Raw genomic sequence first — 14,156 nt, 5'->3', positions numbered from 1 at the left:
TGGGGAACTTCCCAACAATGCCCCTACCTGGCCCTTATCACCTCTTAATCATAATCTCCTCAGGGAGGGGCTGGACTTTGACTTTTTTTTTTTAAGAACTCTAGCTAATTCTGATACCAGCTGAGGGCTGAAACCATTGAGGAAGTTTTTCTGTTAAGATGGGAATGTCTGAAGGCTGTTTAAACACTAAAGGAAATGAGCCATCTACAATTTACTCACTGATTTGAGATGCTCTTAGTTCATAACAGAAGCATTGGGTTGAAAATTGAGATGTAGCAGATCTTATTTCTGATTGTCTCCAATTAGCTATGTAATGCACAAGTCAAAACATTTCTGCGTGGATATTCAGTGACGAGGATGTGGTTCTTATTACCTAATGTCCACTTCAGTCTAGCTGGTTTTTGTTTTTTTCATTTACAACTACTTCTGGAACAAAATCATGTCTCTTTAGAATAAGTAACTCATTTGTACCTGTAGTTAAATATAATTCCGGCTCTAATCTTAGGATAGTTTGTTAGCCTTTTCTTTTTTTCTTCCATCTCTGAAGTAAGAATATCAAAGTTCACAGGATGAAGCTCATCCAAGAACATCCTTAGAGAAAAACATACAAGGCTTAGAGAAAACTCGTTCTTTGTTCTCCTCAACTTTCAGTGTGTGCACTTCAGTAGAATTTATTTAAAGTTAGTTTGTTCAATTTTAAACAAAATGTTTTAAAGCTGAAAGAAATGAAAATCATGTGGTTCAGACATTTCGAGCTGAAAGAGGAGAACACGCCTGGACTCTGAGAGAAAGTTGGTGGCTGAGCATCCTGTTCCCCTTGCTGTGCTCTCTGTGAGCCAGCTCTGGCAGATGGGAGCCTACAGAGGCCAGGCTGCAGAGCGCCCAGCCTGGTTGTCTTGATGCCTGGAAGGCTCCTAGAACACAAAGCCAGAGTTTAGTGAAAAGTTGGTTCCATAACCACTTAAACTAAACATAATGTGATGAAGTTTGAATCCTTTGAAAATAACAAATCCTACAAAATTGCATATTTAATAATAAAATATTTGAGACATGATATATATGAAGTCTTCAAAAAGTTAATGGAAATATGTATTTTGGGAAAACTGTGCAGGGATTTCAATTTTTTCACGCCAAAATAAATGTATTTTTTAATTCCATATGTCTTACTTTTTGAAGTACTCAGAGGCAGAAAGATAGATTCTAACACTTTAGTTTCAAATCTTTGCTGTGTAGTTTAGATAATGATACTAGGAAAAAAGTTTGTTATATGTCAAGGTAGATGTAATTTCCACCCATCAAAATAAGCAAAGCCTTTAGAAATGCAAAAACATTTATATAAAATAATTGAAATGAAGGGAAAATTATTTCTAAGTAGCAGTTGCAAGCATTGTCTCAACTCTTGGCTGTGTAAGTGGAGCATTAGATCAGATAGAAGATACTTTCTGGCCTAGAAATTTCAAGCTTAGGAAATGGCAGTAAAGGGTCTAGAGGTATGAGCAGTCATAGAAAGCGTTCTGTGTTAAAAATGTGTACTAAGAACTCAGGAACAGATGTTAACAACTGAATTTTCAGACTTAGCTTGTGAGCCTTTTGAACTTTCTAGTTGGTAGAAAACCCTAGAACAAAAATAGGATTTATTCAAATAGAAAAAAAGGAACAATTATATTTGTAATTTTATAGAAAACACTGTTAGCAGTCTATTTTACTTTTTGACTTATATAAAGGGAACAAATTTCATATATACAGTTTTAAGAGTGTAATGATACTTCTCACCCTACCCTGCCTCTTTCCCTCTTGCTCTTTCTCCTCCTCCCTTTCTTATTTTTCTTTTAAATTTTACAATGACACTTTCAATTTACTTTTTAATCACAAGGTTAACCCTCCACTAAGTAAAGAATTCAACAAGCAGTAAGCAGAAAAACCACTATTCCTCAAGAGTATAGACAAGGGCTATAAATAATCAAATCACAAAATGTGAATTTTGCTCATATACCTTTTTTTGTACTCTGTGTATTAGTTATCACAAATCAGAGAAAACATGTATTTGTCCTTTGGGTATTGGCTTATTTCACTAAGCATAATGGCCTCCAGTTGTATTCATTTTGTTGTGAAAGACAAGATTTCATTTTTATGGCTGAGTAGTTTTATTTCTATCTTTTAAAGTTCTAATTACAGGTTCAATGAGTTAATCTGAAAACAGGGAAGTTCAAGTTTGTTCGTGTGGTTTCTTATTCAGTTGTGCTGTCCCCTCTAAATTATGAAATGTTGGTAACATCCATAAAGCACCTAGCACCTAATCTATAACAGACCCATAGCAAGTGGGAGTTCCTCTCCTCGTGGATCCCCTTGCTTTCAGTGGTAGACATAATAGCATTTCTTTAGGAAGTCACCTATGGAAGATCCTGTGGCAAGGAGGAGGTCCAAATATTTTCACTAAAGAATAGGAGACCAAGTAATTTAAAATTATGCCTCTTGGATTTCTGAGTTATTTGTGACTCATAAATTAACAGTTGGCCTGTTTGGGTGCAGCTGTTGCTATTCAGTACCACTGGGAAGCACTGAATTCTTGGCCTGATACCTCAGACAAATCAACTGAAAATATGGTTTAACTTGAAGTCAGTTTTAACCTCAGAATTTAAAAGTTTTATAATCAAATTAGAGCCAGCTTTCTCATTATGACTCTCATTATACCCCTCAGAATACACAGGAAAAAAAATAAATTTGTTTTTCTTATGGAGATTTTTCTATATTTAACTGTCTGTTCTAACTTTTGGCTGGGCATGAGTAAGCAAAACTATGCCCTTATTACAAGCGGAAGAGACCAGTTGGCCCATAGTTAAATCACATGTAAAGTTCTCTCAAGTAATCCTATCAATTTCATCTTTTTACATTAAAGAGCTCAAAGATTATTATTCCTATTTTGTAATTTAATGAAATGAATCAAGAATCATGTGCAATAAGGTGTGTTTGAAAATGCCCAGGAAATTTCTTTGGGAAAAAAGGTAATAAAGAAGGATTTCTTCACCAAAATTTAATATGTAGAGGTACTGAAATCAGAAGAAATAGATTAGTGGAATAGAGGAGAAAGTCTAGAATCAGACCCATGTATGCATATATTACATAGAAAGGTATCATTAAATAGCATTGGAAAGCAAGCTTTGTAGAAAATTAAAGGTGAATTAAAGATTAAAATGAAGAAAATTAAAATACAGCCACAGGAAGAAACATGGATAAACTCAAAAATTTTAACTTGAAAATTCAAGCTGTAATCCTACTCTACTAAAATATTTTTTTGCATTTATTATCCTGTTCATACTTATATCGTCTAACATAGAAATGTGTGTTCATTTTTTTTTTAGGTTTTATTTATTTGAAAGGCAGAGTGACAAAGAGGAAGGGAGATACAGAGATAGGAAAGAGATCTTCCATCTGTTGGTTCATTCCCCAAATGGCTGCAATGGCCAGTGCTGGGCCAGGCTGAAGCCAAGGCCTTCAATTCTATCTGGGTCTCCCACATTGGTAGCAGGCACCCAACCATTTGGTCCTTCATCCACTGCTTTCCAGGGCACATTAGCAGGAAGCTGAATAGGAAACAGAGCTGCTAGGACCTGAACCAGTACATACGGGGTGCCTGCACCACAGGAGACACCTAACCTGCAGAGCCACAACACAGGCCCCTCATTATATTTTATATTTCCTTTTATTTGATAATGTTATGACCTTCATTCTTAGGTCCATGTAGCATTTTTAGTTTTCATTTTAAAATGATTATACTTTTGTAGGCATATACAATTCTAGCTAACAGTTTAGTGTAAAACCCTTTGGAGTCTGTCTGCAAATATATAAAAATATGTTTGAGAGGCCAGAGCTGTTGCATAGTGGGTAAAGCTGCCACCTGCAATGCTGGCATCCCATGTAGGCACCCATTGAAGTCCCGGCTGCTCTGCTCCATAACTAGCTCTCTGCTATGGTCTGGGAAAGCAGTCGAAGATGGCCCAAGTCCTTGGGCCCCTGCACCCACTTGGGAGACCCAGAGGAAGCTCCTGGCTCCTGGCTTCAGATCGACCCAGCTCAGGCCATTGCGGCCATTTGGGGAGTGAACCAGCAGATGGAAGACCTCTCTGTTTCCGCCTGTGTTGCTGCCTCTCTGTAACTCTCCCTTTCACATAAAAAAAAAATAGACCTTTAAAAATATATATGTTTGAATAAATTTACCTCACTGACAATAATGAAAGAACTCTGTACACAGTATATCTTGGAAAAGAGATTACATTTAAAATCACATTGCCCAATAAAATTTAAAACAAAAATATCTGCTATGATTTTATTTGGAAATCAACTTGTAAAGAAGTTTTTTTTCCCTAAATTAGTTTATAGACTGGATTTTAAAAACTTTTACGTTAATTCATCTGTTCTCATGAATATACCATTACATTTTATTTTTATCTGAGATTCTGCTTAATTTAATTTATGACACTTTCTTGTATTGTTATAATTTGATTTTGTAATTTAAAAATTTATACTTTCTTTTCCTTTTTCCATTGTTATTAATTATTAATTGTGTAGTGTGCATTTTGCTTATATTAGTATTTTTAATAAATTTGGAGGTATATTTCCTATTTTTAACATACATAATGTATATTCAAATGTTTAGTATATAAATATTAAAGTAATTCACAACCATTCATAGTCTTGCAATTATCAATTTATAACTAACCAAGCTTATATACTTTCATTTATTTTTAAGGACAGAAAAATAATCTTATGCTCTTTGGTATGGTAATATTTTCTGTTGCCTCATTCTTCATTATTTATTAAGTGGGAAAATCTTGTTTTATGTTCTGAAAGTAAGGCGTGCTTAAAGAATGATGGGATAGTTCAAAAAGATGCAAGAGTCAGCTTGAAAGGACTGTTGCTGGTCAAATCTGGGACAATTTGAACACTCAAATACATAATGATAATGATGAATCATAGCCCACTAATAAGATAGGAATATATGAGTCCATCCTCGTTATAGAACACCCCCAAAACTGGTTGGAGGTGTTGCTGGAGAACCCTAAACTTGGGTTTGCTGGCTTGATGCACAGCTCAGTTTGGTGGAAAAGAGTTGATGTTTATTGCAAAATGCAGAGTAAGGAGTCCAGCAGCTAATGCTAAATTCCTAGATTCCTGGTGGGATTAAAGGCAGTGAATTGTACAGTTCAAAGCTGGGCATGAGCAGTAGCCCTCTCATTGGTCCACAGTGCATGTGGCCTTTCTGGGATTGGTCAGTGATTGGGGTCAGCATTCTTCCTTAAGAATGGCAAAAGTAGGTTCCAGTCTTCTTGGGTCTAAAGATAAATTGGATATTGCTTATTTGATCAGGGACTGTGAGTTCCTGCAAAGTTCTCAGAATACTAGCATTGAAAGGATAACCACATTAACCATAGGGGCAATTGGAATCTTTGATTCAGGGTCTCTTACCATTGTGTCACTCCCTTAACTTAATGAATTAATCCTTCTAGAGGAAATGCAAGCTAAGGAAGAGATATTGGGTCTTGATAAAATCTACAAAGATATTTGTAGTGGTAAGGGTTCAGCGTCATCCTGATAAAAATAAATTAACTAATTAGTAAATAAATGAGAGGAAAAAAATCTCTTACTGCATAGTAGAATGGCAGAATGCCAAGCAAGCAAATCTAGAAGGAAAGATAGAAATAGAAAGCAACATTCAGCCACTACCATATCCATGAATACAGTGGAGAAACCTGGCTGAAACCACCTCCAATCATGTTGACAGCAGAAATGGTATGATAAAAATTGTACATATTGGTAAGCACCCTGCTGAGACCTGTTTCAAGAGAACATGCTGAGAAGTTCCTGAGTGACAGACATATCCCATGGCTGTCCTGTGAATGCTGAAGTTGTGTTTCTCCCAGCTGTCTCCAGCAGTCACAGCCTGGTGAGGGACTGGAGCCTGTGAGTTTCCTCAAAGATGCAGACTGGGGCTCTATCTTTTTTCCCTTTTCCTTCATTGACAGTTTGCATATAAGTCTCTTTCAGATTTAATCCTTTTTAGCATTTACTTCTTGGAAGACCTGAACTGACACAACTAGATATGATGCCATGAGAAAAAAAGAGAAAAAAAAAAGCCACTCTTGTGATATTTCTGTCACAAATGCATAACTTGAATCTCTTCATAAGGAAACACCAGACAAACTCAAAAACTGGGGTACATTATACAAAATAGCTGGCCCATGGGCTTCAAAAGTGTAAGATTATGACACCAAAAACAAGAAGCAAAAAGCAAACAACAAACCAGGATTATTGCGGACCAAAGGAACTTAAAGAGACATGAGAACTAAATGCAATGTATGACCTGAGATAGAATCTTTTGATCACAAATTACATTAGAATAATTGGGAAATTTGAATTAGTTTGGCAATAGTTAACTAGTATTTATTTTTTCATTTGATGGCAGAAAAGGAAATACTGAAGAATTCAGGGACAGATCATCATATCTGAAACCAGGTTCAGAAAAATTACATTCCTTGTACGATTCTGGAAACTTTTTCTATATTTGAAGTTCTTATTTTTCATGAAAATAAGCCAAATTGAGTTTTATTTTTGGAGAATGGACTGGAAGAGAACAAGAATGAAAGTCTAGAAAAGTTGGAGGACTATTTCTGGTGTATGGATAAGAAAGCATAAGTTTTTGTCAAGCAAAGATAGATTCCAGAGGAGATTCAAATGATGAAATTAAGAAGACTTATTAACAAGTTGAATATGTGGAATTATAAAAAGAGGCTATTAAACATAGATTTTGGTTCTAACTTGAGCCGTGGAATGGATGCTAGCAATAAATAGCTATAGTGAAGCAAGGAAGACTAGGGAGTAATAATAATAATAATTTGGAGCAAAGCCAAGAATCCTGTTTTGAACATATAATTGAGAAACATATAGATATCTATGAGGAGATATTAGTAGGTAGTTGATTACATGGGTCAAGAACTTATACTAGAAGTCTGGGATGCAGTGCAAATTTAGGAGTTATTAGCTTATAGAGCATTGAGATGGATGAGATCACCTAGAGAGAAAGAATAGACATAAAGACCTTAGTTAAACCCTCATGACCTCCAAACTGCAGAGCAGTTGTAGGGGGAAGAGTAGCTAGAAAGACAGAATATGATTGGACAAATTTACTTCTAAAATGGAATGAAGGTAAGACTCTGTGGCTGACAGAAAGGCATGCCCAAGTTCTGGGTCTCTCAGCTTCTCTCTGAGGAGTTGTTCCTTATCATAAATAGTCTTCATGGACTGACCACTCCTTTATCCATTAAAGCATCATCTTCCATTATAATAGTGATTAAAAACAGTTAAGATGAACTCTAAATCTGGTTTCAAATTTGCACATGTAATAGGCTCACTCCTTCAAAGAGCTTTGAGAATTACTCTGTTTCTCCTGGGGCTCATTAGAATCTACCTAGGACTGAAAAACAGGTAACTATTTGCCTTATTGTATGTATAAAACAGAGTAAACTACTCATACTTTCAACTAGCAATCAATGTAAATAAATCATCAACAGGAGTTGTGACAGTTTTCTTAAGAAATACAATAAATTACAAAATACTTAAATAATCGTTCATAAAGCATTCTTATTGAAAAATTTTAACTGAGGTGTATGTGGAAGATACAAAACACAGATGGACTGATCTTACATATATTACATGGTTGCTGTTGCATAAATTAAATAAAAATACATGACATGTTCTCCACAAAGGTAGGCATTTCTGGGTACCCCAATAACAGATGAAGGTGAAAGGAAAAATAAAAATCAGTAGGCATGGGAACAATCCTTTCTAGGAACAGCAGTATTATGGTCATGATGACATTTCAGTGGGGACTAAGAAGATATTTCAAATATTCATGGTGACTCCAAGGAATCTGTGTCCTGTAGGATATGTGCTTTGTACAGTTCTTACCGAAGCTTGTTTTGGAATAGCTCCTGAGAGAGTTGATATTGAAGGACTTGATGAATCTTACTTGATCTCTTGGTCGAACAAATATTCTATCTCAATTCTGCCATTCAATTAGGAGGGGCTTTGATAAATGGACTTTGTCCCAGACTTTGCCCTAGGTTTGTGTCTTCTGTCTTTCTCACTTCAGGAGCAAACACAATGAGAACTCTTCGCTCCTAGCCCTCAATATTAATAGTGATCAGTAGTAGAGCAGTATTGGGTTACTTGAATGTTGCTTACCATTACAGAGCACTTTGAAGCCAACTGGGGGAAGTCTTCCTTGTCTGTAGCCTATGCACATGGCTTTTCTTCTATTTCTTGGAGTAGACCATGGACCCTCACTGGAACTCATCGGAAACACACATAAGAAAACATGATGTTTTATGGAATCTTAGAAATACCTACTAACTTGTATTAAATTCTCTTACTTCAAAACTCATCTTCTTGGAAGTATTTGTCTTGTTCTCTGACTTATTCAACACTGGATAGCCAAGACCTAGTACACTGTCTGGCATCTGTTAGATATTTATAAGTATTTGATGACTTAGAGAACAAAGTAATATCATCTTATATAGATGGACTACTCCTTACTTTACTGGATTTAATAAGTATTCGAAAATGTTGATAATAGATCATTTTTACTTTTCATATATGGGATATAATTTTATACAATTATGTGAAACCATAGACTTTTGATATTTCTGTATTACTAAAAATAGAAACATTTAATTTCTTGTGAATCTCTATAAACTTTCTGAACTTTTGAAAATTCGTTATTGCATGCTTTAGAGTTCAATATAATGAATATGGTCATTGGGTTTATGAATTAATTTTCTTATGCTTTCTGTAGTTCCAAGTATTTGTCTTTTAAATGCTACTTTTGTTTTAGATATTTTCATATTTCATTAAAGAGATAGTTAGAGGTATAAAGCACAGATTTTTAGAAATGAGAAAATTCATCAGTTAAGCTGAAAATATCCTCCTATGATCAGTATTTTATTTTATTTATTTGAAAGACAGAGTTGCAAAGAGAGAAATCTTAAATTTACTTGCTTTGTTCCCCAAATGGCTGCAACAGACAAGGCTGGGCCAGACTGGAGCCAGGAGCCAGAAGCTTCTTACAGGTCTCCCATGTAGATGGAAGGGACCCAAGTACTTGGGCCATCCTCCACTGCTTTCCCAGGCACATTAACCAGAAGGTGGATTGGAAGTGGAGCATCTGGGACTCAAACTAGTACACATATGGGATGCCAGAGTCACAGGCAGTGGCTTTACCTGCTATGCTATACCACCTCTCCCCAATAGTATTTTAAAACTGTAAGCATGCTTTATGGAAACAGAAATCCATATGAATTAAATGGGCTCCAAAGAAAAACTTTATCTAAATGATTTATAAGTATGTATAAAGGATACATAGTAAAAGTCCATATAGACTATATTCAATATTTAAATATTTTCTGCTTGCCTTTGTAATAAAAATAAAAGATATTTAATTTACCATTGTTCCCCTCTTACAATAGTAATAATTTAGTCAAAGGCCAACAACGTCTGATTTTCATTAAACTTTTATTGCTATACTTTGGTTTCTCTACTCTAAAAGTGCTGTTATTTTTTTCAGTTTTTTTTTTTTTTTGAATTTGGAAAACATTATGTTGAGTGAAATAAGCCAATCCCAAAGGGACAAATACCACTTGTTCTCCTTGATAGGTGACAACTAACTGAGCACCAAAAAGGAAACCTGTTAAAGTGAAATGAACACTATGAGAAACAGTGACTTGATCAGCCCTCACCCTGACTGTTGATGAGCAGCTTAATATGTTATCCTTCTTAGTATTTTTTTTTGTTTGTTCTACTTAATACTTTTGGTTGAATACTGTAATCAGTTTTTAAAAACTAAATATATATATTTAAATATACATATAAATACATATATATTTAATCAGGATTGGAAGAAAATTATGTGATTTGCTTAACATTACCTAGCTAAAAATAAATCCTTTACTTTGCTGAACTTAAAACACTATTTCATAATTACTATGACATTATCTTTAAGTTGTGATTAAAATTAAAAGACATAAAATTACATTTATATTCCCAGGAGAAAATGATCCTATATGAGCTGAAATGTTCTTTCCATTATTTTATATATATATATATTATATATGACATATATGATATGTAATATATGTAATAAATATATACATATTTTATATATGATATTAACTATATATAACTGGGAAGATGTGTTGATAATCTTGCTAATATAAACAAATAAATGCAGATCATTGAGATGTTTGTGACTAAGGCAAAGAACATCTGAATAAATTCTATTAAATGTGTTATGTGATATTTCTGGCTTCAGATGCGTAGACCCATTCCCTTCACTAGAAAGAATGACAATAAATGTATTTTCTTGATTTTTTATCCATGTTCCTTTATAAACTGATTTTGAAAATTGGTTCACCTTGAGTTTTTGTCTTTTTTTACTTCTATGGATTGTCCTAGGGTGGGATTATTTTATGATTTTGTAAAGAAATTCCCTTGTAATAAATTCTCCAAAGGTTAAAAATATAGAGAACTTGAAATAATTCTTAACAGATTTTGTATATTGATTGTATGTTCTAATTTTATCCAGTGGTAAATAAAGTTCTAATTAAATTTGTTTTTCTGCCACAGAACATATAATTGACTATGAGGCCAGTTACATTATAGAGATAGAAACTTTTGAGAATTAAACGCTGTTTAATTTTTAAATATTAACACTACTTTCCTATCAGAAAGTATTTTATTTAAGTCTTACATTATGGCTCATTTCAAGGTAAGTAATTTTATTTCTTGGCTTTACTAAATTCACATTCAAATTTATAAAATTTTCACATTAAATTATCATATTGCAAAGCCCGTATTATGTAAAGTTCATAATGAGGAAGTACTGGCATAGCAATATTTTTTTTAAAAAGTTTAAACATTGTTCTCTTTAATGTAGAAAATAGTCATTTCTGAAAACAGATCTGTGCTGTACATCCCGTAAACTAGACTTTGTTGGTCCATGGACTTCCATTATAAGTATGGAATTATTCTTTGGAAAAATGAGTGCAGCATCTTGTTTAGCTGGGATGCTGCTCTTAGGAGCAGAGCACAGATAACAAGTAACAAGGTGGCATATTCCTCCAGTGATCCACCCACTCACCTCTTGGGAAGTTGAGTGCCTCTCTGTTCCACTGTAGCTATCTGGTCTGGTTTACTGTTAGTCTCTTTTTTGGAAAGTACAAGGGTATGAATACAATATAACAGCTAACCTCTTTAGAGTTCCAGCTCTGAGTCACAATTCCAAGCACTTGCCTACAGGGATGACCTAACCCCATGATACAGAGTTTTCAGTCCCCTTTGATAAGTGAAGAAACTAAAGGGCAGTGAGCTCTTATGGCTAAGTACTTAACAATGTAGTGGATTTTAGAGATGAGCTCAGGACCACTATACTGTGTTTTTCTCTCACTTCCTAGATTAGGGCTTTCAAACATGAATGTGCTACATGGAAACCCTCAGCCCTGGAGGTCACTTCTTTTGGCTATGAGATGCTTCATCAATTTAAATCAGTCTGCCACACAAAGAAAGTTTCCGACCTGTGCCATTATGGGAAAAGTTTTATAAGCATCTTCTCTGAGTAAAGGAAACATTTAGAGATAAATATATTAAATATGTCCTATTTTGTGTAACAATAAATTTTCAGGTTCAGCATTCGTCTGATAATAAGTAACTGATAAACCTTATGCCACTCTATTTTGCTTCTTGTCCAAGTATTAGATATGAAAAGGAATTTGAGAGAAAAAAATGATAAATTTTTCATTAATGTTTTGTTAAGCTGCATATTATTCTTAATTGTTAATTAAGCAACATATAATCTAGCTAGAGTTGAAGTTCAGTCTTGAAATCATCTAAACTGGATTTAATTGTTCTTGATAGATAATATTTTACTATTCCTTTTGACTTTCTGCTTCTCAATGAATCAGAATTGTCAAGTGTTTAGGCTTGAACACTGAAGTTCAGAAGGGTATACGAGGTTACTAAGGGAACACTTTCCAAAGAAGCTGTACTTTCAGATTTGCAGTCTGAATAAGGAATGACTTAGGTTGTTCAGGAGCCTCCGGATAGCACTAAGGTGATACTGTAGAGTTCACATCATTTTGGGATCTGGAATGAAAGGAAGACAAAATAATGTAGAGTCCCAGGGTCTCAAAGGAACAGTTTAGGGAAATCCAACTGGTAATCCCACTGCCTTAAGCAAAAGTGGAGTGATGCTTAAACATGGGCACTCAAACGTTTTCATGGTGTTTTAAATTATTTATTCACAATGCATTAATCATGGAAGCTCATCTGGAAGTGTGGCTTATGGTTTTCCAGATCTTACCTCAATAGAAGTTTCCAGGTAAAGATAAAACATGCTGTAGATGAGTCAAAGAGGGAAAAATTCATTGCATCTCAACAGCAGTAAACAGAGAATTATGGTCCACATACCAAGCCTGATGGAGCTCAGTGCTGTGGTCTGGAGCCCTGAGTGCACGTGGAACACCAGGGACAGAGATGCAATGCTGACTCTGAGACTGTGAGCTTCATGACAATAATAAAGAGTCGTTGTGAAGGAAATGATTCCAGGAAGAGGGATGGGATGGGTGTGTTGGCACAGGTCGAATCATGAATTCTGTGGGAAGCATGTAGATCTGGAGGAACCAGAAAGAGATCCAAGTGGACAGTTCTTGAAAGCAGTTGAAACGTCCCTCACCGAGTCTTGTGTAGAGAGTAGGGCTGAAGTTTAGAGTTAGGGTACTCTAGTCCTTGGTACTCACTGCCTTGGGTGGGGTGGGAAAGTTCCAGGAAAGAAAGGATGAAGATAAGCTAAAGGGTCTTATCACATCGCCTCATTAACAGCCTTCACAGGAGAAAAGTTGAGCCACAAAAGAGGCCAGTCTTCCTCCTTCAAGTTCTGAACTCACTAAGAGTAATACCCTTAGGGTCTGTGCCTTCCTGGAATGCCATTCCCAGAGATGAGGCCGCTTGCTTTGTGCTCCCACAATCCTCCCTTTATTTCTGACACTGCAGTCTTCACCTACCTGTTTAGGCTCTTGTGTCACCTGGTACACACTAAGCATTCACTAATGGATGAGTGGGAGGAATGGAATGAGAAGTGGTGCTCAGGACCTCATTTAAGAAATCAAGATTCTTAGGGCTCTGGTACATTTTTCCAGGGACACAGTGTTTCAGGGACAACATAATTGGACCCCTATTGTGTGCCAGGCATTCCTGGAACAAAGGCCAGGCATTCTTATGCAATATCAGCAAGATTCTATCTGTGCCCTGGCTCTGGTTTTCTGGTACTGGCCTCATTTTCAAACAAACGGTCCCTAATTTGGCAGCAGAGCCTACATTCATACCTCCAGTAAGATTCTCTCCCTGGTGATATTGTTTGCCCACCAAGGAGGTGAACTGTCTATGGGAACACCCAGGGGACAGGAGGTGACAGTTTCCAAAGCAGGGTATGATATGCAGGCAAAAACAAATCAAAGCAACAGAAAATTGTTGCTGAAATTATTAAGCAGGCCAGCAAGTGCTGGTGGTAGTATAGAGATCTGAAGCCAACAGTGCAAGCATCAAGGCAAAGGGCGTGTATGCACTTTCTTCTTCCGACTTTCCTCCAGTACAATTAGGCTGTACCGTGGAGAGAGGGTGCCAGGCCTGGGATGACCTTTCCCATAGATGAAGGAGATTTTCAAAAGAGCAAAAACATCAACTAACAATGAAGCCACATATTAGCATTAGGATATAAAAAGTTGGTGTTTTTATTTAAACTTTCCCTTGGTTTGGAAAACAAAGTGAAACATGAAAGTTTTATGTAACTTTTTTTCCCAGAAACCTTTTATTTAAGGTATATGAACTTCATGCTTTCTGTAAATACAACTTTAGGAATATAGTGATTCTTCCCTCATAGACACCCTCCCACCCACACTCCCAACCCTCTTCCTCCCCCATCTCCTGTTCCCATTCTTATTTTTTACTAATATTTGTTTTCAATTAATTTTATACACACACAATTAACTGTGTACTAAGTAAAGAGTTAAAAAATTATATGAAAACAAAATTATTCCTCAACAGTCGAGACAAGG

This window comes from Oryctolagus cuniculus, chromosome 6 (assembly GCF_051225735.1).
Source record: "Oryctolagus cuniculus isolate XC-2025 breed Fujian yellow rabbit chromosome 6, ASM5122573v1, whole genome shotgun sequence".
Taxonomy (NCBI): Eukaryota; Metazoa; Chordata; class Mammalia; order Lagomorpha; family Leporidae; genus Oryctolagus; species Oryctolagus cuniculus.
Note: the sequence above shows the minus strand (reverse complement) of the source record.